Below are 27,234 nucleotides of genomic sequence, written 5' to 3'. Positions count from 1 at the left end.
TAGTGCTATTGTCTGAAAATGTCGAATCCAATGCTTAAAAGGGCAGAAATCTACATTCTTTGGAAGTGATCCATAACCGTGGTAAACAATCATTTCCTGGTCCATATTATGGATCACTAGTTAGAAGTGATAGTATTCGGTATTTAGAATCAACAATCAAGAAAAATGTTTGCCAAAAATGAATTCATACTAAATCGAAGCGAACGATCATGTTTTATGTTATAACATTTGAATTTTATCACCTGTGGTAGCTTATGAATGCTGATGGCACTTCTTACAGAAAACGGCCATATAATGATAGCTGTGTGGTACCAACTGAACATTTGTCAAATACACCGTTATTTAGCTGTTGCGCTTAACATTACAAATGGTAGAAGACAAATAATATAACATGGGAAAAATATGTTTTCCGTCAACGTTTACGTTTTGAGTGAGTTATCCGATGTTGCACGCCAAAGTGATCCGTCACTGTGGGTGATCCGTAACTGTGTGGGCATGGTACAAAAAAACTACTTTCAAAAACTTCATTTAAATAATCATCGAAATCCTAGATTTTGGCATAATCATCAAATGATCTTTCAATAAACCATTTGAAAATATGCTTTCAAACAAATTTCCGTTCAACTAAACGTCATTCAACCAAAATAAATGTTCCAAATAAATTCGACCAAATGTCATTCGACGAAATGTCCTAAAGCCAATTTGACTGCTGATGTTCGAGAAGGGGCCTTCCTTAGCCGAGTGGTTAAAGTCCGCGGCTACAAAGCAAAGCAAAGCCATGCTGAAGGTGTCTGGGTTCGATTCCCGGTCTGTCCAGGATCTTTTCATGATGGAAATTTCCTTAACTTCCCCGGGCATTGAGTATCATCGTACCTGCCACACGATACACTAATGCAAAAATGGCAAGTTTGGTACAGAAAGCTCTTACGTGCAGAAAGCGTCTTACGTACGTAAATGCCGAGTAGAAGAAGAAGAAGATCATGTAGCGTTCCCCTTAAGATTCAGATTGGTTTGCGCAATAAGAGTGTTATGATAAAATCGATAACCAGCAGTCGGTTTCCATCATGTAAACTTTAGACGCTCATATTTTGCTTCACATGACAATCTAATGTTAACACAAATGTAATAATAACGTTAGGGCAATAACGAAATACATTTGACTACCACTCCTTAGCCTATAGTTTTTTTTTATTACGCAAAGCTGTAAGTAAACATGATCTTATGTGAAAGAAATGAATCAGTCCTTTAAGCAAAACAAAAAAAATAATGTGTAACAAATACGAAGCTTACAAGAGACCCACTGCAAATCGATATTGACGTTCATGAATCGATTTATTATTTTAAACACACAGATCTAAGGTATGGATTTTTATCAGTGTAGCGATCAATGTGGAGATGCAGCGGGTTATGAGGTGGAAACCAATTAATGAAATTATTGAGGGATGAGATAAATCTGTTCAAGGGGCTACAAAGGATGAATAATTTGACATAAAGCAAACGATGTGTTGATGTCTCGATAAGAGCTATGGTCAGAGGACTTTTTCCGATCAGCAATGTTGGATGGATTCGTGGATTTAAATTACAGGATAATCTGAGAATCGGAGGAGGAGAAAATGCCTGGAAGAACTGCGGTGATGTCCTCAGAGGTTATTCTGGATCTGAAGGCATATCAAGCTGTATTTCTACTATAATCTCTAGAAATATACCCTAGGAAAAGGATCTTTGGGAGTATTATTTGTGGAATGTGTGGCAGAATCCCAGTCAAATCATCAAGAGTAATTTCTGCGTAACTTTGATGAAATTGGAATCTCTACAACTATACTGAAAATACTTAAAGTCTTCGCGTAGTTAAATGTTTACGTGCTTCGATGAACTATCTTGTTTTATTTCTGAAAGAACTTCTAAAAGAATTTCTGGGGATGTAAATGCTATAACATTTGAAAAACTTTCACAAAAATTTATCATGGTAGTTTCTGGGTGAATTGTTGTAGATTGCCTGGATAAACCTCCACAGTTGGTATGGAAAGATCCACTTTATATTTATAAACTATTTAGTGAAATAGCCTAAAGTAAATAAAAAACGAATTTTGTGCTATACCATTTAATTGCAAATAGAATTTATATCCTTTGACAGATACGCGTATTTCAACCTCAACTGCAAGGCTGTCTTCAATATTACTAGAGACGTTTGCCTTAGTATTTTTGCGCTTTATATATAGCACGGTTGGATTTGATCTAACCTGATTGAAGCCTTCGGTCAACGAAATCGCCAATTCATTTAGTTGGGCGTACAATAAATCTTGTAGTTCTGAATGCAGTTGAGACTGAAAGCCGTTGAGAAAATCCCCGGCTCAACTTGTAACAGTCGAAAGCATCCTACTCTATTTAGTATACTTTAGAATGGTCTAAAACAATAATCTAGAATCCACAGGAGTTACTATGGTATGGTGGTGGGAGGCTAAGGGGGTCTAAGTCCCACTAGACAAATTCTAGCTCCGCTAGGAAATTAAAACTTCTGAGCTAGGTATAGTCAGCTATCCAAAAAAAAAGCTACCACCCTTTTTCCTCCCACCACAATTCCACAGCTGTTTTCAATCGGATGAAACAGTATTTCGGTTTGTGTATAACATGAACTTATCACCTACCAAATTTCACTCGAATCAATTGAAAGACAGCTTAGATATTGTGTTGGCAGCCACCCACTGTACGGCAGCGTCTTATAGGAGACCTGATTGTATGCACTTTGTTTACAATATTTTGCAATCCTTGAATCTTTATCTGCCTTAGTTTGGTCGCGGTCTAAACTTAATTATGCAAATTTTACAACAGAGAGAAAAAATAATAATGGTTAGCGTTATGTATCAAACAAACAAAAAAAAAAACAAATCAATCATACCAAAGAGTATGTCGAAATCGAATGATTCAAACTACTTCGGTATAAATTAAATTCAATCTGCATTTCCAATGAGAAAAAAGAAAACATGATTCAGAACAATTGGAAATAAACTGTTTTTAACATAAATGACTCATTCACAAGTTCATCACCCCCGAGACTGGATCGCTCCGCTTGCCCTGCTTGAGCACGCTTTCACGCTTCCACCCGCGCTTAGGGTCGGTCACTCGCAACTCGATTCCGAATCACAATTTGCATTTTTGCATAATTTCTCCACCGCCAACAATTGCCACTGTTAAGCGGAATTGTCTCTTATCAACTCTGCGGGATCAAAAGGTGGTACGCGAACAGCGCTTAAAAAGTCATTATTTAAATGTCTCCCCCTGATCCCCCTCGACCTCACCGATCCTCGCGGTTCGCAGCCAGTCACAAAAGGACAACAACTAAACAACAGAGAACAAAGTTCACTCTTTATCTGCGTGCCTGACAATGTGGTACCGGCGATGTTTAGCGTGATGTTGTTCGGAAATGCACTTTTCGCTGTCATCGTCGCATGCACACTGCACAGGCATAGAGGCACGCTTTTGCGCACATGCAAGTTGCAAGTCCAATGTTCATCAACAGCAGCCAGGCAGTGCCGAACAAAAACAAACCAACTCCTCTTGGGAAAGAACGCGAGAATGAGGTGTAAATGCTTCGCACCGCTTATTGCCTGCACTTGCTCGCACACCCTCGGTATGCACGGTGTCCCGGTAGAACGTTGTTATTAACAAAAAAATCATCAAGTATGGGGCTCGATTCCTGAGATTATTTTGAACCTCTGAGTCAATTTTCAAAAAAATCCCTAGGAGGGATCTCAATAAAGTTTTAACCTTAGCAATTGATAGAACAAACCTTAGTGTCCTAAATTAATAAACTTATTACGCATTGTAGAGATGGATGGAGTGGGATTAAAAAAATCCACGTACTCAGGTGGGATTCGAACACACTACTCTTGTTTACTAGATGAGTGCTTTATAAACTAAACTACTGAGCCACTTGGTGACCCAATAAGTCAGAGGGTAGCAAGGTTAAAAGACTTAGTAGCTTAGTTGGTAAAGCACTCGTCCAGCATACAAGAGTCGTGGGTTCGAATCCCACCTGAGCACATGGATTGTTTTTCATAGTTTATCCATTTTTACCACACGTAATGAATTAATTAATTAAACTACCATGCGGATTGGATTATCGTACAGCTCAATATGTGTGTATTTATTTTTTTAACAAATCAGCTGAGAGGTGCAGAATGACCTGACGAATGGACAATTTTTTTATCATTATCATAACGGCCTAGCGGGCACCGTGTATAGCAAGAGCGCTCTTTGTTCAGAGAGTATCGCTGAAGAAAGGGGTACGCTGGTATTTCACTAATGCTCTAATATGGGAACATGCAACCATCACGACACCGCCGTTTTGCATATGAAAAGTTAGAATCCGAAACAGTACACGGCTGCCACCGCCAAGGGACAATTCCAAATTAGGATGCTGCTCTTTCCACGGGATGTTCCGAATCCCGGAGAGCTAATTTACAAGTATCCTATTCAAATATTCACATGCTTTTATGCTATAGCAAAACCACGCTCTATGGTGGAGTTTAATTTTTGAAAAGCGCGCAATTATCAACTTGGCGCTCTCAAGGGAGCTATTTATGAAGTACACTGGATGGACCGAAGTCGACGGAATATTTTCGTGGAACACTTTTCATCGGAGCCGGCATCGCGTCGTCGTCGTCGTCGTCTTCTGTAACTGCTTCCACAGATCTACACATCCCAGTCCAACTTTTGCCAGACTTTTACAAATGCTCCTCACACAAACCGGTACTAGCTCTTGCATGGCGCAGCAGACGTTCGCGCCAGAAAATTTGAATTTCCAATTAATTTTAATTGCTCCATGTAGCGGAAAACCTGGTGATAACGTTTACCCCGTCCCGGTCCGTGTTCATTCTCGGTTATGTTCCTCCATAGTCGGAAAGGGTAACGAGAGCGATAGATGGTCTCGATGGGATCGGTCCAAAGGGCCAACTTTGTGCAGCGCTATTTTTCAGGTTTGACGAAGGGTACTTTTAGTGGTGAAGCTGAGGTGGTAGTGAAGATGAGATTTAATGATATAAATAACGCTCTGAAGATTTAGGAGGGCTTGATAATTCCGAGGGCAGCATTCTTGAACAGTGAATTGTATCATAAAGGACACTCTTCCTGTGATAATATTCACTTTCCTATTGAATAGCTAGCTAGTGAGGTAAAATTCTAAGAGTTGCATAACCTTGAACCAATTATTGTAAGGGCTTTCTTTGGAGATTCGCGGATAAACATCTTTAGTGCAACCTAACACTATTTGTGGAAGAATGCCTGGTACAACTCTAGAGCTCTTTATACAAGAATTTTTGTTGATTTTCGTGGAATTTTTACCATGGAACAGATGGTGGGGATTCATTTGAAGATTATTGACCACCTGGATGACAGTGGGGAAAAATCGAATTCAAGAAATATTGTCAACTATTCATCTATTTCTAGGTGGTAAATATTCTTAAAATGCTTTCGTTTGATCAGGTTTTTCAAAATGATGAAGTATAACGCCAAAATTTACTAGTTTAGAAAAAAAAAGATCCATATAAAGCCGGTTCCACGGAGAATTCATAAATAACCTAAATATACCCAAGGCCAAAATTAATACCATTGTCAAATTTGGCTCGCGCATGACAACCGTAGTCAAAACTTTGAAAACATATTGAATTGGAGTCAGATTCATACCAATTAGCTGGGTGTAAGTTGATTACCGGAATAACTCCGAACCGGAGAACATTTCCTAAAAATCAAATGACCTCTGAAAAACTGGACATCCCGGTCAATCCATTCGAACTAAAACTATGATTTTTTGCCAGAAACTTGTGGAGCTTTGAGACAATTTTTGTTGTTGGATGTCTTATAAGATTTACAGTGAATTTTTGAGGAGTCGTAGTGGACAGCGAGTATTCTTCAAGAAGTCTCTCATAATGCAATAATTTTAATACAATAAATTAAAAATACATCATTGGAACGAAAAAACATATTCGGAAGGTTGTTAAGTGGAAATGTGTGTCTTCACTCAGATTGAAACATTTTAACACCGGTTATTCTCGGAATGACAACTGAACTTTATTCTCTCGGAACAAATAACTTGATTTACCGATTTTCGTTACACTTCTGTTGGGTCGAAATAAAGCTTTTGATTCCTAATTACCCCCACTTTTAAAAATAATGGAAATTACTGTGGACGTAATTCATAGTATGACTGAATGACACATGATGAAAATGATAAAACGACACAAAAATATGTCCTTGAAGATGTATTGAACAAAAAATGTAATTATACACGTTAATGGACACGAAAACGATGGCACTATGATCGGCATTTCCCGAATCAGACGCTATGGTGTTTGAAATGTGACATAAATTCACGTTATTTGGCTCGCTTCTTTTATGTGCATCCAAAAGACGTAAAATCACATGATTTTTTCGGAGTTTTTAGCTTATATACCTTGTGCAAAGGTAAAACGTCTATATCTATCTCTATGTAATATTGCATCTTAATTCCTCGAGACTCGACTAATTAGAAACAGAAAAAAAAATACCTCGATGCACGCTGCAATTTGTCAACTCACTCGTGACTAGTTGGTTGCGTCTCGTACAAAACATAAATGGCCATTTCAAGAGGCAATCCAGGAAGTTGAATGAGTTATCTTGAGGCTACACTCATGGCTGCATACTAGACAAACTTCTATTAAAGAAGTAGTTTTGTTTTTTTTTAAACCAAAGCTGTAATCATTTTATACCATATGTTCATAAAAAAATCAACAAACGTGTAATCGACCAACTGCGATTTCATCCAAATTTTGGTCAAAATTTTATTCACTTAAAACATGCTACAAACCAAATTTATATGCCAATCGGACCTACCCTCGTCCCATTGCATTGCACAGTGGTCCAGAAAGCAGTTTTTCATGGAAAGATGCATTTTGAGCTTTGGAATGAAACATTAAACAAAAACAGTCTTCTACAAAGTTTTTTGTAGGCCTTTTATTAGAGTTACAAAAATAACCCATCTGTAATTTTTTGATATAATATACAATTTTATTTTGTCTTTTGAATGCCGTCAAAAGATATTTTTTATGTTTGTCCCAATCAGAGATATTCACAATCAAAATAGGCATGTTTTTGTGAGAAAAACGACAATAACTCCCAAACGGAAGGAGATACCCGAGCAGAAGCGAAGTTCTGACCATCAAATTGAGATATTGATTTGATTGACATAAGAGATAAAAGATCTGAAGATAACATCTAAATTTTATTCCTGGAACTTCTAAGCCATATCAAAATTTGATGTTTGCAGATCAAATGAATAGCTCGCTGATATTGGTTAGATCTTACAAAAGCTAAATATGATATGCTAATGATATTCTAGGAGTAAATTTTAGATATCATTTTCAGATCTTTTATCTCTTATATCTATCAAGTTAATATCACTTTTAGATGTCCATATCAAAATTAGCTATTGCTGAGCTTTTTTCACCTGCTCGGGTAGCGAGTTTCTTCAGTCACCAAATTACGTATTTTTCAAAGCTCTAAAAGTGTTTCATAGACTACTTTAATGAGATATTTGAATTGAAAACGCTAGAGCCAGAAAACCAGTTTTGGTCGGACCACTCTATGTCGCCGTAGGAAAAAAAGCTCTAAATCGGTCAATTTAAGAGATACAAAAAACCTTTTTTTGGCAAAGTTGCTTAAAATTGAATGGTCTACAACTTTGCTGAAGCATTGTATAATATAATTTCTACAAATAAGAAAGTTAGTTACACCATTTCTATGAAAATGTGGTCTACCCTAATTTTCAATAACACCATACAATGGGCCTGACTAATACAAACAACTTTGTAAAAGACCGTTTTCGTCTAATGTTTCATTCTAAAGCTCAAAATGCATCTTTTCGCGTAAAACTGCTTTCTGGACCATAGTACATTGATCCACCCTAATTCCTAAACAATCTTGAATTTCGACGATGAATTCATTGCTCGATGCAAAGATAAGGCATTCTGGGTGGAACTAAACAAATTAAACACATTTGAAGAAGTTCAAAACAGTGTCATATTCTAAAAAATTGTGAATGTTTTACATGTGTTTTATTTTTTCAATCCAGTAGTTAAATTGATAGACAACAGATCAACTCTAACCAAACATGAGGTGGCAATGATTCCAAATTTGCTATTTTTTTACCAAAAATTGAGTGACATTTTTGAATAATAATACAATTTAGATTTTAATGATACATACATTCAAATATGTTTTGAAATTACAAGAGATTTCAGTTTACTTCACGCTCTCTTACTTTGGTATTATTTTTGACAAATCAATTAAAAATCGGTTATCTGACAACACTGTTGCGATTTTTTGATTGTCAATTGCAATTGTTTAATTCATCATCTGCCCAAATTACCTTCAACGCGATTTCTTAAGATTGGCTTAAATTCGGGAGGATAAGTGTTTTAGACTGTAAAATATCGGATAAATGCGACGGAATCTAAATTTTCGAAATAAAAAAAATACTGCGACGAAAAACTGATTTGATGTTTTCAAGTTGAAAATAACACAATTGCACAGTGATTTTTTTTTCCGATTTTACGATCAATATAGAATAGCGTCTGAACCGTTGGTTTAAGTGAAATAATTTGTTCAGAGAAGTGTCTTGATTTTTAAAAGCGCTTCTTTTGATACTAGTGGCCAGGTGATTAAAGCACTTGAAAGTGAGATTTTTACCTTTTTTTACCTGTTTGAGACAGACGATTGGTGTTTTAAGCAAAGTTGTAGCACATGTTAATTCAAGACATCTTGTCGAAGACACCAAATTTCTATATACACTCCAACCTCTTTTTACGACCGTTTTTTTACCGACAGTTCTTTTAACGACCACTTTTTACGACCAAAATTCAGATTAACGACCGTTTTCATAAATGATCAATATCTTATAAAGTATTCAAAATAGAGGGTCATGATAATCAGCAAAATAGTTCAGTAGTTCAAGGGCTTACGTATGGTGGTAATTGAATTACGGATTTCTGCTACTAGGTGGCGCAAGTGAGGATCGAAATTTTGTTTTGTGGATATCTCAGGATCCTGACCACTTAGAGAGATGGCGTCTTCGACAAAGTTGTTCAGTAGCTCAAGCGCTATTATTATAAAAGCTATGAGATTCAAAATTTTTCCACCAGGCGGCGTTAGTAAGCATAGAACATTTGTTTTGCGGATATCTCCGGATCCTGACCACTTAGAAAGATGGCGTCTTCGGCCAAGTTGTCCAGTAGTTCAAGCGCCACCGGGTGGCGCTAGTGAGCATGAAACTTTTGTTTTGCGGTTATCTCAGGATCCTGACCACTAAGAAAGATGGCGTGTTCGGTAAACTTGTTGAGACGCCATGTCTTCCGTGGTCAGGATCCTGAGATATTCGCAAAACAAAAATTTTACGCTCACTAGCGCCGTCTTGTGGCAAAATTTTGAATCGCATAGCTTTTATAAAGATAGCGCTTGAGCTACTGAACAACTTTGCCTAAGACGCCATCTTTCTAAGTGGCCAGGATCCTGAGATATCCGCAAAACAAAAGTTGCATGCACACTTGTACTGCCTGGTGGCGCAATTTCACTTAAGCAGTGTTGCCAGCTACGACAAAATTTTATGCCTTTCACAAAAAAAACTTGCTTACAGTTGAAGAGTATTGCTATGTTGCTAAGCATTCTATTTTTCTATTCCGCTCAAGTTTTATGGTTCTGATCTTTTCTTTATTCTTCTTAAGCAGTGTTGCCAGCCACATGAACATTTGTGATTCGGCCGACTGTATGGCACACATAACTTCTTTCAACTTAAGTGAACATTCGGTATCGTTATCTTTAAAATGTTTTGATATTTGCATATCACACCCCCATAAAATTGGCTCTTTTTTAACAATCGGGCAGTGTTGCCATTTATTACCAAAATATGAAAACTTTAACGGCCATTTTGGAATGTTCTCAACCCATGCTTCAACTTTGCCGAAAATCTCGTATCAGTATTTCCGCATCTAGACGTTGCATTTTTCAAAAACATAATTATAAACCTGATTTTTTACGACCCCCCGATAACGGTCGTAAGAAAAGGTTGGGTTGTATTATAATGTATAAGATTACAAGATATGTAAATTTATCTTGATATTACCCTTAAAAATCGAAATTTAAGTATAACTTTTTTCAAACATTTTTGTCATTTTTTGTGTCTTTTACAAAGTTGTTAAACTGCCAAAACTACATATTTTTGCGGAACATTCCAACTAAAATAGTTACTTGTAACAAATCTTGATATAATTAAGTTGTACTCAACTGGTCGGGTTAACTTATAAAACATCAGAGAGTAATTCACCTGACAGCCTTCTTTGAATAATGATGATGAATTGTACCTGAAATAAGAAATCAAAAAACGATACATTAATAAAAAAAAATCAAATACGATAATGAAATATTGTTGCAACAACTATTATTATTAACTGGACACTGGTCCAAAAACCGACAAAAAAAATCTTGACTGCGTGACAGATCAAGTTTGTATGATACTAGAAATATGCTTGGTAGCCATAGTTTAACCATAACTAAGGTAATTTACCTATCGTTGAACGGCTAAGAATCTCACTTACTATTGAACAGTTCGCGTATTTCTTACGACGAGATCGACAATTAATGAGCAGTTTAGCTTTTTAACAATTGGCGAATTAACCCTAAATAGATTTACCCCGAAGGATTCTAAAATGGAAAGTTGAGATTTTACCAGCACTCCACCGAAGACTTTACTCTCGACTTTTTTTCGAATGATTCCAAGAGAACTTTTAGATTTTCATTACATTTTTCAGCCCTCTTTTTGAAAATTCTTGCGGATATATTTTACAGGTAAAAGTCTCGTCGAAATTTTGAACCATCCCGCAGAGCATTTTCCATAAAATGTTTTTAAAATTATTTCAGGGATTCAAAAAAACAGAACAGACAAAAAATATCATCGATAGCTGTATCGTTGAGATTTCTGGAAGAAGTATCGGAAAACATATTACAGAAACCAAGGAACATATTACAGAAACAGAGGAAATTATGGATTTATCCGTGGAAAAATAGTTCAAGACATACAGTTTTGATTCAAATTCCGGATATTCTATTATGTATGGAAAACATTTCAGACGAAATGTTTCAATATTTACGAATCAAAAATTTCACTTGGGAGACTCATTTAAATAAACATTTTCCATAGTTATCTATGAAAATGGAGAACGCCAAACTGCTTTAGACGTCTCATCATAAAATTGATGAGTTGAAATAATAATGTGACTTTTCTTATTATGATTCTCATGAGTTATTCGGAGATTGAATCAAACTGTCCGTAATATGAGCAGGGGGACTGGGTGTGAAATGCGTCGTTAAAAATGCAGATACGCAAGCATTTTGTAAAAATTGATTTACTAACACCAAAAAAAAAAAAAGAAAATGGATGGATTTGATTAAAAAAAACATGTTTGTCTATGAGATAATGAATAAAAAAAGGCTTATAATATTGTTCTTCATAGCTAAATACGCTTCCTTCCTTAGAGGCCGCGTTTTACCCCCAGTTATTCTATTTATCCACCATTTGTAAGTTTAGTGTTTTAATGGTTTGATAATGCTGATAACTCATCTAGAACTAATTATATGATATGCTTTTTGATGAGTTATAGTTCATTAGGACCTCAAGGGTCCGTGATATGAATAAATGCGGAAGCCATGAAAAGGGAATTCAAGGGAATTCTTCAAGAAATTTCTGGTGGAGTTTTTTAAAATGATTCCAGCAGCAATTTGTATATGACCTTATGGAAAAATCAATGGAGGAATGGCTGGAGGAATTCCTAGGACAAATCTTCAGTGGGATTGAAACAGGGTCTTGTGTAGAAATTGTTATAATCGCTTCAGAGTAATGACTGAAGAACTCCATTAGAGAATTTTCTGGAAAAATATTGGTATCCTACAAGGAATTCTCTGAATATTTTTTATATCATCGTTGATGATTTCCTAGAGATGTTCGCAGAGAAACATCTGGAAGAATTTCTTTGGATTCATCGGAGGAGGTTTTAAGATGCCTTAAGAGATGTTTTCGGAAAAAATCCTGGAGAATCCTTGTTGGATTTTTGAAAGAATCATGGAAACATTTTTGAATGAATCTAACAATGAAATCCAATAATGGCAGAAAAGCTGAATAGATTTCTAGGAAAATTATTTTTGTGGCAATTTGACTACATACATAAATGGTTGTATCTAAAAGGGGTACTTTTTTCGTTTAAAGTAATTCCGGAACCAAACTCTGAAGAACTCTCCAAAAGAGTTCTTACCGAGATCATTGGGGATTTGTTTCAAGTAATCCTGGAGTAGCTGCTGGATGATGTTTTGAAATAAACATAGAAAGAATTCCATAAAGAAATTAAGATGAATTGCTAAAAGTATATTTACATATGTTTGAGGTTATGGCTTTCAGTCTTAAATAAAACTCAAAAACGGATTTTTGCTTACATCCGACGTTTCGGACACATGTATTGTGCCTTTTTCAAGGATTAGCTGTGTTCCGTTTTATCGTTTTGCCCACAGCATAGGCAACATTTGTCCAACAGCATAAAACGAGTTCCCCGTTCGGGTACTATACGGGAGTAGAAATCCGAAAACGATCCGGGTCGCAGAACTGAAAACGTAGTTGCCTGTTTTGGCGCCACTTTTACTTCAAGAGGCAAGCATTTCACCAGAAATTTCCCCTTCTTTCTTATGAATTTTCGTTGGATCAGCTATGCATTGTATTGAATCAAACACTACTATTTTTGTGGTTATCTTATTGAAATTCAGCTGAAAGATCCCACATACTAACGAAAGTATTTACTGTAACGATGATCAGAAGCCGCGGATTTTCTAACATGGACGAATGTGTGAACGATTGTGTATCAGGTTTGTGTTTAAACGGGTTCTAAAGAGCAACCTTGCAGCGATAATAGGGTGATCTTCCTTTGCCATCGTTTATGAAACAAAATCTTTTATAAAATCTCAATGCTAGTAGTCGACATCTAAAAAAATTGAGGACGAGCCCAAGCAAAACTTAGTATGTAAAAGTTGTTTTATACAAATCTAGCTCCTTTTTTATCTACTAATATTTGAAAAATTGATTGTTAAGCCAAACTTGTTCAATACTCATAAGGAATCTTACAATTTTCTCCCCACAATTAGAATTAGTCTCAAAATGTTATGCATTCGGGGTAATGGCGTTCGGGGTAGTGACCCATTCGGGGTAGTGGCGTTCGGGGTAATGACCCATTCGGGGTGATGGCTTTTGGGGTAATGGCGTTCGGGGTAATGGCATTCGGGGTAGTGGCGTTCGGGGTAGTGTCATAGAGTCAAAATTTCGTTTATAATAACCACGGGGATAATTTTGGAAGCATTCGCTGGGAAATTTATTCCAGAATTCCGGACAAACAGGCAAGAGTAATTTCCAAATAAGCATCTGTTATGATTACTAGGAATATTGAAGAAATAAAAACAAAGAAAAAGCTCAATCAAAAAAGATGAGTTCCTTCAGAATCCCTCTTAGAAAATTATTCAGGGTAAAAATCGAAACTCTTTTGGAATGATTCTTTCAAAAACAATATTGGATTGTTCTCCAACTTCATCAAGGAACTTATTCTCTTTCTTGACATGATGTCTCTACTGGGATAAAGGCTGCTTTTCGACATAGTTTTTATCAAGCTCTTCCACAGTTATTAACTGAGAGCTTTCTTTGCCAAAGATGTCATTTTACAATCGTCTATCATGTGGCAGGTACGATGATACTCTATGTCTTTATTTATTTATTTATTTATTTAGTTGGTGTTTCATTAATTGATAAAACCTTGTTTACGATGTTACGCCAATTTACTCGGTCCATGACTGTGTCCCTCCAACTTCGATTTTGGCCCACGCTCTCCAGATCTTGTTGCACCTGATCAAGCCACCTCGCTCGCTGTGCTCCCCGCCTTCTTGTGCCAACCGGATTCGACGTGAAGCAGGATTGCTGTCCAGTAGTCTTGCAACATGCCCTGCCCGGCGCACCCGTCCGGCTTTCGCAACCTTCTGGATACAGGGTTCGCCGTAGAGCCTAGCGAGCTCGTGGTTCATTCTCCGCCGCCACACACCGTTCTCCTGCACTCCGCCAAAGATGGTCCTAAGCACCCTATGTCTATGGAAGTCGATGAAATTTCCATAACGAAAACATATTAGACCGACCAAGTACCGAACCCAGACATCTTCAGCATGGATTTGCTTTATCGCTACGAACGTTACCACTAGCTTCTGTAAGCCTATCTGGTTTTGGGAATGTGGGTTTCTATTGATCCTTCCAACATAAATCCAAAGTTTACTAGGGATTATTTTGGAAGCGTAATAAGAAATATTGTTCTTCCATAGTTGATCCAAAACTTGTGCAGAATCCTTCTGCGATACGTCCAAAATTCTAATGCGACGTTTCCAGAATCCTTTTCGATTATTCAGAGCCGGAGTATGACACACAATGTGGATGCGAGTGCTGATATTGTATATTTATGGCACTATTGTAATCGTTTCACAGATTGGTCAAACTGATTGAACTTTGACCGCTACCATCGAAACGCTCCATATCAGTTATGTAACCAAATTGAATTGAATGAACGCCAAAAAAATCTCTCGCAAAACACAAATAAATCTGCAGCCTCGTCCCTAAAACCCGTAATTTTCCTCACTGTAAGGCACGTGCCACCACTTGGAGGGGTATGCAAAATTGAAACCACACCGGTTTTGATTGGCAGAAAGTTTATTTTGTCCGATACGATAAACATTTGCTCGTTAGTGAATGGACTTTGTTTGGATATTGGCCGTCGGCCAGCCAGCTCTCTTTGGCTCGCTTGTTGTTTGGTTGAGATCCACGCAAATAACCGGCACATTATGGACTAGGATTCGATTACGATGGTGCGATTGCAAGTTTGGGCGAGAGATAGAGATACAAATTTGGCACAATATAAATTATGATATCATAAGCGAATGGGAGATTGACGATATAATGGATATTATTTGGACATGGTAATGGATTTGACCAAAGTAAGGAATATTATATAACGAAATGTTAAATGGATGGGTTTCTGTATTGAAACTGATTTGCTATGTTCAAAAAGCGAGATTTACAGTCTTCTTGTTCTTGACATTATGTCCATACTGGGACAGAACCCGCTTCTCAGCTTAGTGTTCTTAAGAGCACTTTCACAGTTATTAACTGAGAGCTTTCTTTGCCAAAGTTGCCATTTCCGCATTCGTATATCGTGTGGCAGGTACGATTATACTCTATGCCGAGGGAAGTCAAAAAAATACAGTTGTGTTCAGAATAATAGTAGTGAAAGCCGATTTTCATACAAAATGCTCAACTTTGGCATGCTGTAACTTTGTTTCCATATGATCAATCGGCATGAAATTTTGGCAGTGAACTACAAATATGCTCAATTTCATTATCACAAAATTTGAAAATTTTCACACTACCGGCTAAAAAGTTAAGCACCAGGTGAAATCGCTCAAAATAATAGTAGTTTTTCTTTTGTAAATTTTTGTTCAGCAACAATTTAGTAAAAAATTGTATTGTCTATACATTAAAAGCTTGGGTGGAAATGGTTGAAACGATGTATAAAGAAAAATTCTAAAACTCAAAATACAGCAGATATTTAAATTATTAAAACTACTATTATTTTGAGCGATTTCACCTGGTACTTAACTTTTTAGCCGGTAGTGTGAAATTTTTCAAATTTCGTGATAATGAAATTGAGCATATTTGTAGTTCACTGCCAAAATTTCATGCCGATTGCTCATATGGAAACAAAGTTACAGCATGCCAAAGTTGAGCATTTTGTATGAAAATCGGCTTTCACTACTATTATTCTGAACACAACTGTATGTCCATTATGAAGAGATCCTGAACTGATTGGAAATCGAACCCAGACACCTTCAGCATGATTTTGCTTTGTAGCCGCGGACTCTAACCACTCGGCTAAGCAAGGCCCAAATAGTTTGTCCACTAAGTATACGCGAGGAATTGCTTTCTAATCTAGGCTAAGTAGCATTCGAGGAAAAATGCAACACCTATGTAATGTTAAAAAAGCTTTAGTAATAGCTTAGTAACTAATATTGATTATCGTTAAAAAGAGCCTAGGGCTGAAAATCTCAATAATAAAATATTGCATTTGTTACCATTGCTACATGGAAAGATTCTTCCCCGAACATCGTTAGGAAAGGAACACTAGGATGATGATATCATATTCCTATTTGATGAGATTATCGATTCTGATCTATAAATTCGAAAGATCTTTCATTCAAGATACACAATCATCTCTCCAGTACCTACCACCTAGTTTTTCCCACCTAACGAGTTAATCTCCCCGGATGAACACCATTAAATCTGACCTCATCTAATTGGCCTTCACACGCCCACAGACCTTGACCAGCAAATCCAAAAATATCGCACTTCAAACCGACATTCAAACCGGAAGTGCCTCATCTATGAGTTCACACTTTCTCGCCCATATACCCTAAGTCAACAGCTACCATTGGCCGTCGTCTTCGTCGCCGACGGTCGTGTAAGTAAGAAGTCTGTTCGATCCCGTCAATGAAAAAGCGAAGATATCGATCTCAACCATCGTCCATCGCGTTCTTCCCCGGCACCATATGGGGTTGTCGACGTTTGGATCAGGAGATGTTCGCCGCAGCGAGTCAATATTTATCCATCTTTTTTTGGGACGGTTGTCTTTATGAAAAGCATCATCGACGAAGTACGCATTGGATCATTTGTTTGCCGATCGTCCGACGCATGGTTCTCACACCCCATGTATTGCACCCGGATCGACGTCGTTGTCGTCGTCGTCGTCTTCGTCCAGATGGTCCACGAGCATGGGCGTAGCAAGAATTCGAGCTCCCTGTATGATTATTTCTGATATTTCTCCTGATGATATTTTAGGATACATTCTGATGATTCCCCGATTCATCTCTGAGAATATATCATTGAGCCCCTGCGATTTATTTAGTTTTGTTAAAAAATTGCTATCACTGGATTTAGGGTGAGGCTACTATCTTCTATCTTCTATCTTCTATCTTCTATCTTCTATCTTCTATCTTCTATCTTCTATCTTCTATCTTCTATCTTCTATCTTCTATCTTCTATCTTCTATCTTCTATCTTCTATCTTCTATCTTATATCTTCTCTTGAGCTCTTGAAATAATCTCTGATTAACTTCTCGGTTCTTGGATACTTGTTTAAATTTTTGAGGAACTTAATTACAAGGCCTGATAGAGTGTTTTTGAAGAATATCTATAGAAATTTAATATGGTTAAAAGAATGCCATCTATTGATGAATTCCTCGAAAAACTTTGAAAATTTTCTGAATAAAACCGCAAAAAAAAAAATTACAATTGAATCTCAGGAAAAAAAATGGAAAATTTAATAATTGCTTGTGACATAACTACACATATACTTAACAAATCTGTTGAGAATTTTCCAGAAGATTCTTTAAAAAATTTCCCCAGCTATCCTTCCGGACACACCTCTTTAGATTCTTTCAGTATTTACTCAAAAAACTACTCCAGGAATCTGAGACTTCCGCTCAGATCAGATGAAATTCCTACAGAGATTCATTTCTTCCAGGGTTTCTCAAAAAGTTACTCCAAAAAAGCAACAATGATTTTCTCATAAGTGTTGCTTCTGCTATTCCTTTTAGCCACAATGCAATTTATTCAAATTTTCAGAACTTACCCAAAGACAAGTTTATTGTCCAAAGAAATTGGGAACATGGTCCAGGTGGTTCCGGATAGACCTGTGCGCCGCCGCGCCACGCCGCCGCCGCTGATTCATTTTACGTCACGCCGACGCCGATTGATATATCGGCGGCGCGCCATACGCTGGTTTGCGTCCCGCCGCCGATTTTGTATTTTCACGCCGATTAATATTTCAGCTCGAAAAATATAAATTTAAAAAATGGCCTAGGAAATATTTGGACCTTACTTTAGGAATTATTCCAGGATGCGCCAAAGGATTTCTTCAAGAAGTTCTTCAGGGAATTATTTATTATATTCTCCATGAATTTTAATATGGATTGCATCGAAAATCAGAAATTCTTCTGATAATATCTTTTGGAGTATCTTCAGAATTTCCTCAATAAATGTGAGTTTGTTCAGAATTGTTTCCAGAATTGTTTTCAAATATAAAGTTAAAGTATGTGTCCATAAACTTCTGTATAAGTTACACTAGTCACCTATGAGTCTATATTTATGAACTTAAGAGATTTCATGCTCTTCCAGAATTTATCTGATATGCTTTTTATTGATTCAAGTGACTTCATTAATTGCTTCAAAAATTTGTCTTCCAGGTTCTACCATGAATTAGTAATTTTTAAAGGATTCCCCTGTGAACTCTTCAAGGAACTCATCGTAGGATTGCTGCATATTTTTCTGAAATGCTTTCGGATCTTCTTCAAGTATTATTTTTGATATTTCTTCATATATGATTTGAAAACGTTCCAAAAATTATTCCTAGAATTTGTCCATGCATTTCACAAAAAAATATCTAGGAATTCCTTCAAAAACTTTCCAAAACTTTGTTTAGACATATCTTTATAAATTTATGCACGCAACTAAACAAAAATGCATGCATTTAACTCCTAAATCTCTTCCAATACTCCAAACGTGCCTCTAGTGATACATCTAGAAATCAGTAAAAGGAATACTCAAACGGATCTTTTCATTGATTCTGCCAAAAGTTTTCCATTTTTTTTCCTCAAGAGATTTTTTAAAGTATGACTTGAATAAAGGATGCTTTAACTTCTACAAAGAATTTATGTGGAAATAAGACACCTCTTAGAATCTTCAGAAAATTACAAAAAAAACTTCAATGAGTTTTTCCAAGGATTCTAACAAATATTTCTTCAGGTATTTAGAATTCTATCTAGGATTCCTCCTCTGCCCGCACCATGTATTGACCGTTGTCTATGTTAAGCCGTTCAAAGGTTGTTCCAGAATTAATTATCGGATTGCTCTAGTGATTTCTTCGTAAACAGTCTTGGAATTCCGCTGCTAATTTCTTCAAAGATTTTTTCAAGAAACTAGCCGAATTTTTAAAGAAAATTACTATAAATTATGGTAAGAATTCTTTTTAGAATTCCTTAAGAACCTTTTTTTTTAAATTCTTGCAGAAATTACTTCAACGATCCGTTTTGCCTACCAAATGCGTGAGAAAACATCGTTTGTGGGCACCTGCATAATTCGTTTTGGATTTGGAGGGGTTTTTCTTGCACAAATTATTGGAATGCAACGTGTATGTAGCGAAAATACTCCTTGCCGAAGTAAGTCTCAAAACATTCATAAGAATATTCAATCAGGCATCAATAACGAATTAATGTTGAGAATGTAATATTTTCTTGGGAAATGGCCTGCTTTTAGGCGTATTCTGCGGTTCGAGGTGTTTTAATATTAAAATAACTCAAAAAGTAAATATCTTGTAAGCGTTTGACCTTCATATTCGGTTTCAGAAGTCATGATATAAGTAAGTAACGACATTTTCAATATTACCGAACGTTGTTTACATAATTTTACCCCATATTATCTATATTGAAAACATCGCTGAAAACATTTTTTTAACATGTTTAAATCTTTCAAAAAACAAAGTACAGTATACAGTCACTAGCTATAGGTGGCAATACTCGTTTAAAAATTGCAACATTTGCATTTTCAAATGAAATTTTCAATAAATATTCAAAAAACTGATCAATGTTACCCGGGATTACGGTACTAAAATACATCATCAAAATGCAATGTCAAAATTCATACTCATATTTTCAAATTTATATCTGTACGCTACAGAAACGATAATATTTATCATAAATAGGCACCAATACCGCATAAAATAATTAATTTTTGAATTACGAAGTGGCTTAGGTGTCCGGTACTAGGAGATCTCCCCAAACTTATTGTGTTTTTTTTCAACAAATTCTGTAAAACTTCCTCTATATATATTTTTTAAATTCTCTAAGTAGGTCTCTAACATATTTCTAGAGGAATGCTGCCAAAGATTCTTTCTAGATTTTTTAAATTCAAGCTTCATTTCAAGAATTCCTCTATGCATTTTTATAAGGATTTTTCAACACATTTCTCTAATTTCTCAGGAATATTTTCAGGGATTCCTCAGATGACTTCTGCACAAGTTCTTTCTTGGGAGACTGTGGGTGTTTTCTCCATATATACCGGCTAGAGTTTTCTTGAATTAATTCGGGTGTTCCATGTGGATTTTATTTTTGAACATTCGTGTTCTTGTACCTTTGAGGATTCCTGCACAAAATACAAATTACCAATAATTCCATATGAAATCTTTCTAGTTAATAATACATGGGTTCCTTAGAAGATTCCTTCATATTCCAGCGATAATTTCTTCAGGTTCCGTCCATGTTTTTTTTTTTCAACAAATATGTTTAAACTTTATCCCAGATTTTCTTCAAAGATTCATGTAAGAATTACTACTGTTCGTTCTCAGACAGATAATCCTCCAGACTTTTGGCATCCTCCCAGAATTGAAAAAAATCTAACAGGAATTTTATCAACAACTTCTCCGAATATTCTTTCAGGATGGTTTTGAAATTTTATAAGGTAATCCCTATGAAATTTTATTAGGTAATCCCTATCCCCTAAATTTTATTAGGTATCCCCTCTATCGTTTGAAGAACACATGCCCTACAGTTATAAAAAGCCCACAAATATGAATCAATGTTTGATGAAATACATGAATATTCATCATTTATTTTGAGGACTGGGCAAGATACATACATATATACTCATTTATGCTTCTTAAATAATGTTAAACACATTTAACATATGTTAGCTTCAAATTCATAGTGCTTTGCTATCAGTTATAATAGAATTTGATACATTTTTTCCGTCGAAGAAAATAAAGTTTTGAAATTTTAATTTTGTATGTATAACATTTACCTAGGGCTGTGCAAAATATGCATTTATCGGTATCGGCGATAAAATTTTGATTCAATATCGGAATCGGCGATATATCGGATTTGAAATTATTGGTATTGAACCAATATCAGATAATTTTAAAAAGATGGGTGTAAAAGCAAAATTGCAACTTACGACATGCAATTCTCAGAGGACATCTAGAATTCCATTGAATCAGTTTTATTTCTTCAATATAATTAATGAAAATAATTCTGATTATCGGATCGGCAATTGTTTTATCGATATCTGAAAATATCGGGTCATGAGATATCGGATATCGTATCGATAATATAGGCCCGATAAAATCGATATTATCGATAATATCGATATTTGCACGGCCCTACATTTACCGTTCCCTACCGGTTGTAATAAATTATTAGTTGTACCAAAACCATTCGTTTCTTGTTCTCGTTATCCGGCCTAGTAAAGTCAATACAACGTAGAAGACATCCTGGCCGCTCGAAACAGTGATTCATAACTGGCACTGTGAATGAATCAAAGATAAGGCGATAATGCCATCTATCAAAAAACATGTAAAATTCTACCAACACAAAAACCCTTAACATAATATGTACAAAATAAAATTATTAATTCAGCAGCTCGAAAAGTTTGAGTATTAAGGTTTGGTAATGTATTTTTTTCATATGAATAATTATTTAAATATAAAATACCTAGCCGAAGATTTATTATAACGAAATCTTGATTTCTTACCAAAATGTCCGAACATTTGAAAAAAATGGTAGTTTTTAAATTTCCCCCACGCCGATGTACGCCGCCGCCGAAAATGGTCAACGGCGTGACGCCGATGACGCCGCCACCGCCGGTGCAAAAATGCCCTGACGCCGCCACCGATTAAAAATATTTCGGCGCACAGGTCTAGTTCTGGAGTTATTTCGGATTTCGGATTGGTACCAATATTGGCCATATTATCCATTCAACGGATATCTCAAGAACCCGATGAGATAGAAGTTGTTCAATAGTTCAAAGGCCAAAATAATTCATCCGTCAGGTGGCATTAGTAAAAAAAAATCTGTAATCTTCTGTATCTCGATGTTCTGATAAGATGGAAGGTTGATATCTTCGGCAATGTTTTTAGGCACATCAAGCACTGTCAAACAGTGAAGAACCTTATTGGGAATTCATCCACTAGGCGGCGCTAGTAAAAACAAATGTTATACAATATTCTATATCACGAGATTCTGATAAGCAAGACGATTAGTGTCTTCGGCAAAAATTTTCAGCAGTTACAGGGCTATGTGGCGGTGACAAACCAGATTTAGAATCCATCCGCTAGGATGCGCAAGTAACATTTTTTTATATTCTTCTATATCTCGAGGTGGTGATGAGCTAGATGGTTAACGTTTTCGACTAAGTTGTTCAGCAGATCGAAGGCTATCTGACTCTGATTAAAACAATTTAGTTAAAAAAAATAAATCTAGATAAGCTAGAAGAGATGTGTCTTCGGCAAATATGCGCAGACCACTAATGTGTAGCTGATACTCATAAAACTGAATCAAAACATTTAAGTAATCACCAAAAATCATAAAAAATCTGCAAATATATATAGCCAGGATTCTGAAATCCCTCCAGATATTTTACCCGAAATAAACGATCACAGCCGCTTTCCACTTTAGACTTAAGTCCGAACACATATCACAACACACAAACAACATAAATTTAAAAATCTTCATCATAAATATTTCATTCGGAACAATATCACAAACAATGAATCACTCCTCGATCGGTCACTCCGGGAACGAGCCGTCACTCACTCTCTTGTTACTCACCCACTTATGCGCTACCAACTTAACGGAACAAAACTGAACACGAACGTCAAAACAAACAAAACAAAATGTAATAAATATGGAGAAAAGTGTAAGTGAATAACGAGCTGGCGAGAAAAACAGTTATACTGGACGGAAACAAGCTTTAAACGACGAAAAATATTACTGAAAGTTCGGTAACTGTTTTGTGCGATGTTTTGCAAAACGAAATGTTTTTGGGTTTCGGGAACGGTTCTGTTTAGGTAGTACAACTACGGTGTAAAACATTAAACATGGCATGGGCTTGAATTCTAATTGGAAACGGCTCTAGCGATAGATGACGATTGATCACAAAAATGTAACATAGAACTGCTTCGAAAGGCATAGATGGCAAAAATGGCGAAAAACATGGACTTAAGGTCTATTTATAACTCAAATGACGATAGATGAACTATAACAAACCACTATCGAAGAATGGATTCGAACAATGTCGGTAAAGAAGAACTGGAAAAATAAACGATAATCAGAAGCAGCTACAATGGGAGACAAATTGAAGGACGAAAACATGGGCTAATTTTAATAAAAATCGTGAGTTAACTCAATTTACTAATTAATCTAATTTTAAAGTACTAATAATATAATCACCGTATGGCGTTAGGCGCGTACTTACAAACTAATCTAATATTTACAATATGTATATGGGAGGATTACGTTTCGTAGTCTCAACTCCCTTTATTCTTGGATTCCTTAACCCTTGAAGGTGTTTTCGTGGAGATTTTCATGGAAATGCCTTAGTTGCTTCGAGGGGAAGTGTTCATAACTTATGTTCTCAATGTCCATCGAATTTTCCATGTGAGATGACATCATTACAGGCGCTCAATCACAGTGATGAATGCTTTGGAGCCACCGTATGGTCAATTAAGGCCAGAGGTCAAACATGGGCCTCTTCCTAGGCTTCATAAAAATCAGTACTAACTTAGTACTGAGTACTAAAGAGCGGAAGTCATCGCTATGGCTCTCTGTAGTCTTCGTATTGCCACTACTTTTTTTTTATTTTTATTTTTATTATTTTTATTATTGAGACTTTCAGCCCTAGGCTGGTTCATCTCATACCCCACTACTCCTTATCAGAGCATTGCCCAGACAACCAGAAATCGCATGAAAGTTCAGGTTATAACTCGTTTATTCATACTAACACGCAAAACACCGTGGATAAACTTGTCAGAATGATGAGTTTCCTCGCATAAAACACTTTTTTTCTGAGTTCATGTGTACATTTTGTTTCGTCCCGTACACTCGTACAAAGTAAGTCGAATCAATCCGTAGCAGCTGTCAAATCAACATTTGTTATCATTGACTTATATCGCAAAAAATCACAGGTTAGTTCGGTAGAATATGTATACACTCGCATTGTATTCATCACATAATATATGCACGCATATCGCCTCCACTTTTGTACGTAGAGGGCCTTTTCGCGACATATTATAAGTGAAATTTTGCACATACAAAGCCTCCAGGTGATATCGTTATACGTACATTTTGGTTGTCTGGGCGCCCAGTTCCTTCTATGCTTGATGATTCTTATTACTTCAGTGATAAATCACCACCCAGGGACACTCTTTAATCGACTACGGCTATGTGACATATGGCTTTTCCTCGAAGGTATTTTTGAACATAGTCTCTCACGTTACACAGCTTTGAAAAAGTCGTTGGTCACCTTAGTGACTAGATGATTTATGAATCCGTAGGCGTGTTTTTTTCTCTAAAAAAATCTTGAACAAAAAGTTGTCTAAGACGCTGGGTGCATCTTCTTCAGATGATTACCATTAAAGATGCCAAGCCGTTTCCCTTGAAGGTCCTCAAGCTCGTAGCTGTGCACACTGCAGTGTTTTCTTAAAAATTTCCTGACTACGCGAGTTCGTACTTGGGTGCTAGCTTCGCGCAGATGTAGTCTTCACCATCCGAAACCATCTCACGGCCGAACACTACAAAGAACGGAGTGTACTTGGTGGACTCATGTGCAGCGAGCGTTTCGAATCGCAAACGCAATCGATTGAAGATTTTCCGCCCAGTCTTTGTGCTGTTTTATCCAGGCCTCGATATCGCTGTCGTAACCTCTGGGTTAACCCTCTCTGTATTGTTCACCTGTGGGTGATACGACGAGATGAGCCAATGATTGACCCCATATTCTGTCGGGAGATCTCGTGTGAAACCTCCGAAGATCCCCGCCGTCATCAACTGCGTCACCGACGCATGTGATTTCCGGCGTGCGACACTTCATCATCTGGTAAATCCAAAAGTCGCAGTTCGTTGCCGTATTTGGAGTGATAGCCGCAATACCACTATCATCAATGCACTAAATCTGGAGTTCTTCTTTGCTGTCTCATTCTTCATCCGTCAGTTCTGCTTTGTCAGCGGCATTCATCGCAGCATCTAGAAGGGTCCGTGAGTAAAAACCAAAGACAAACATACCCTGCGCATGTGTTTAACTCCGCACAACTAATCGAGCTCGAAGAAGAAAATGTCGATAGAAGTAGTTTAGAAAATCCGCACATACATAAGGGAAAGTAGAATGAAGAATGAAGAGGAAAGGAACACACAAACATGAATAAAATCTAGGTTATTAAATTTGAATAAACGTCCATTGTGAATTGAACAAACGAGCTCTGAATCGCCAACGTCACGCGCTTACCAACAGAGCTATTGTTAAAGCTTGAGGAGTACGGGTTAAATTGCCAATACAAGCAATTCTAGGATGCCATTCGTCGTTTTGTGCATAGCAAGCGAATATACAATAAACGTTTCCTTCATTTGATAAAGGGGAATGAACAGAATGAAGACAAAGTGGTTCGTTGACAATTTTGGATTGACGTTCGTCGTGCATTCTTTCGTCGATGACGAGAAGACGACCTGCGAGAGTTATTATACTGGATGACGATGTTTTTTTTATTTCGTCATCGCACTGTGACGAATCTGATGATTGCCTGCCCCGTCGTGAGTGGTGTTTTTGTGTGTCGGTAGGACGACGGTCAGCATCAACCATTTTTTTTTGAGAATTGCTTAAGGCGACCTCTATATCTGAGAAATCTCGATCCACCATACCTTTTGAGTTTTCTGTATCGTTTCCTAACATGCTATTTGGACTCTTATAAAACAAACCCGCCCTGAGGTTGAGTTTTTTGCCGGGCAAACATAACTCGACAGACGGTCCTCTTCGGTGGTGGCGCTTAAGCCGTCTGTTCTAGTAGCCTGGAAGATACTCCCAGGATCGATTCATGATATATTTCTTGGTGTAGTTATTTAAGAAATTCCTTCAAGAATCACTGAAAAAATGTGTAGAGCAATATAAAGTGGAATCGCACTATAAATTCCAGGGAAAATATGTGTAGCTTTCTTTGAGGAGATTGTCGAATCTTTTAAAGAATTTTTGGGTAGATTTTTATCAATGATATTTAAAAAAACGTTTTATTTTTCATCGGCCAGGGAAGAGGTAAGGACTCCCTCTGGCTACACATATGCTTACTAGGGAGAATGATTGACTGACGCGTTTGTTGGATCCTATTAATAGACTCGCGATGTGATTTCTTTCGTTTTTTGCCACCAACGCATCTCCGCAAAGTGATCATCTCCAATTAGCGTCCGCCCATTCCCCATCAAGTATCCAATCCGCGCAAAATCACCATCAAGAATCCCATAAGTAGCATCTCAAGCACGCGCTCGGAAATTTTGAATGCACTTTCGAAAAAAAAAAACGGAGTGAAAATTAGTTTTTCACTCACCTGAAGTGGAGGCTGGTTAACCGAGGTGGGTGATGGTGGTGGTTAGGCGCGGTGAAAGCCAGCTTCGGCACCATCCCGAACCACTTCAATCGCTCTGTAAAGTGGCAGCGCAATTGAAGCTCACAAATTTTCCAGCATGAAAAACAAACAAAGCTCGGTCGAACCACAAGGGAATGGAATGTTTATGAACTCTTAGTTTTTGCTCCAGCCAGCAGCCTCGTCTCTTCGAGACGTTATGGCTGTTGATCGTCATCTCCCTCGCATGAATGGATCTTGTCTGCCAGAGCCGGACGAGAGTCTCTCGATTTGGTATGGTTGTTTTTCCATCTCTCTTGAGTGAACGAGTTTTCAGTTTTCACTCGAAGCAATTCGTTTGACTGAATGACGACCGACTACTACACTACTGATGATGCAAAAACGGGCTGTTTATTAGATTAGGTTTTACAACGTGGGGTACACGCAAAGTACTATTGAGGGGGGTTGGGGAAGTAGTAAGAAGGGCGAGAAATGGTTAGAGTTGTAAAGTCCGTTTTAGGTGGCAACGGGTGGCCAACTCGAGCGTGACGAGTTGAGCGCAATATTTGACGCTTAATAGCGTAGAAAAAGGGCGGTCACAGACGATTGCCTGCAGTGATATCACTGAACAACTGTCCATGATTATGATGAGTCATTGTTAT

General features: G+C 37.0%; 1 protein-coding gene across 5 annotated transcripts in view; it reads right to left on the bottom strand.

The window, feature by feature from the left end:
- The window catches only part of LOC5567245 (IQ motif and SEC7 domain-containing protein 1), a 645,474-nt gene that overhangs the window by 560,038 nt on the left and 58,202 nt on the right, over positions 1-27,234 (bottom strand). The gene's annotated exons all lie outside the window — the stretch shown is intronic.

The sequence above is a fragment of the Aedes aegypti genome, chromosome 3 (genome assembly GCF_002204515.2).
Source record: "Aedes aegypti strain LVP_AGWG chromosome 3, AaegL5.0 Primary Assembly, whole genome shotgun sequence".
NCBI lineage: Eukaryota > Metazoa > Arthropoda > Insecta > Diptera > Culicidae > Aedes > Aedes aegypti.
The sequence above is the reverse complement of the archived record's forward strand: the minus strand, read 5'-3'. Positions and strand labels throughout refer to the sequence as shown.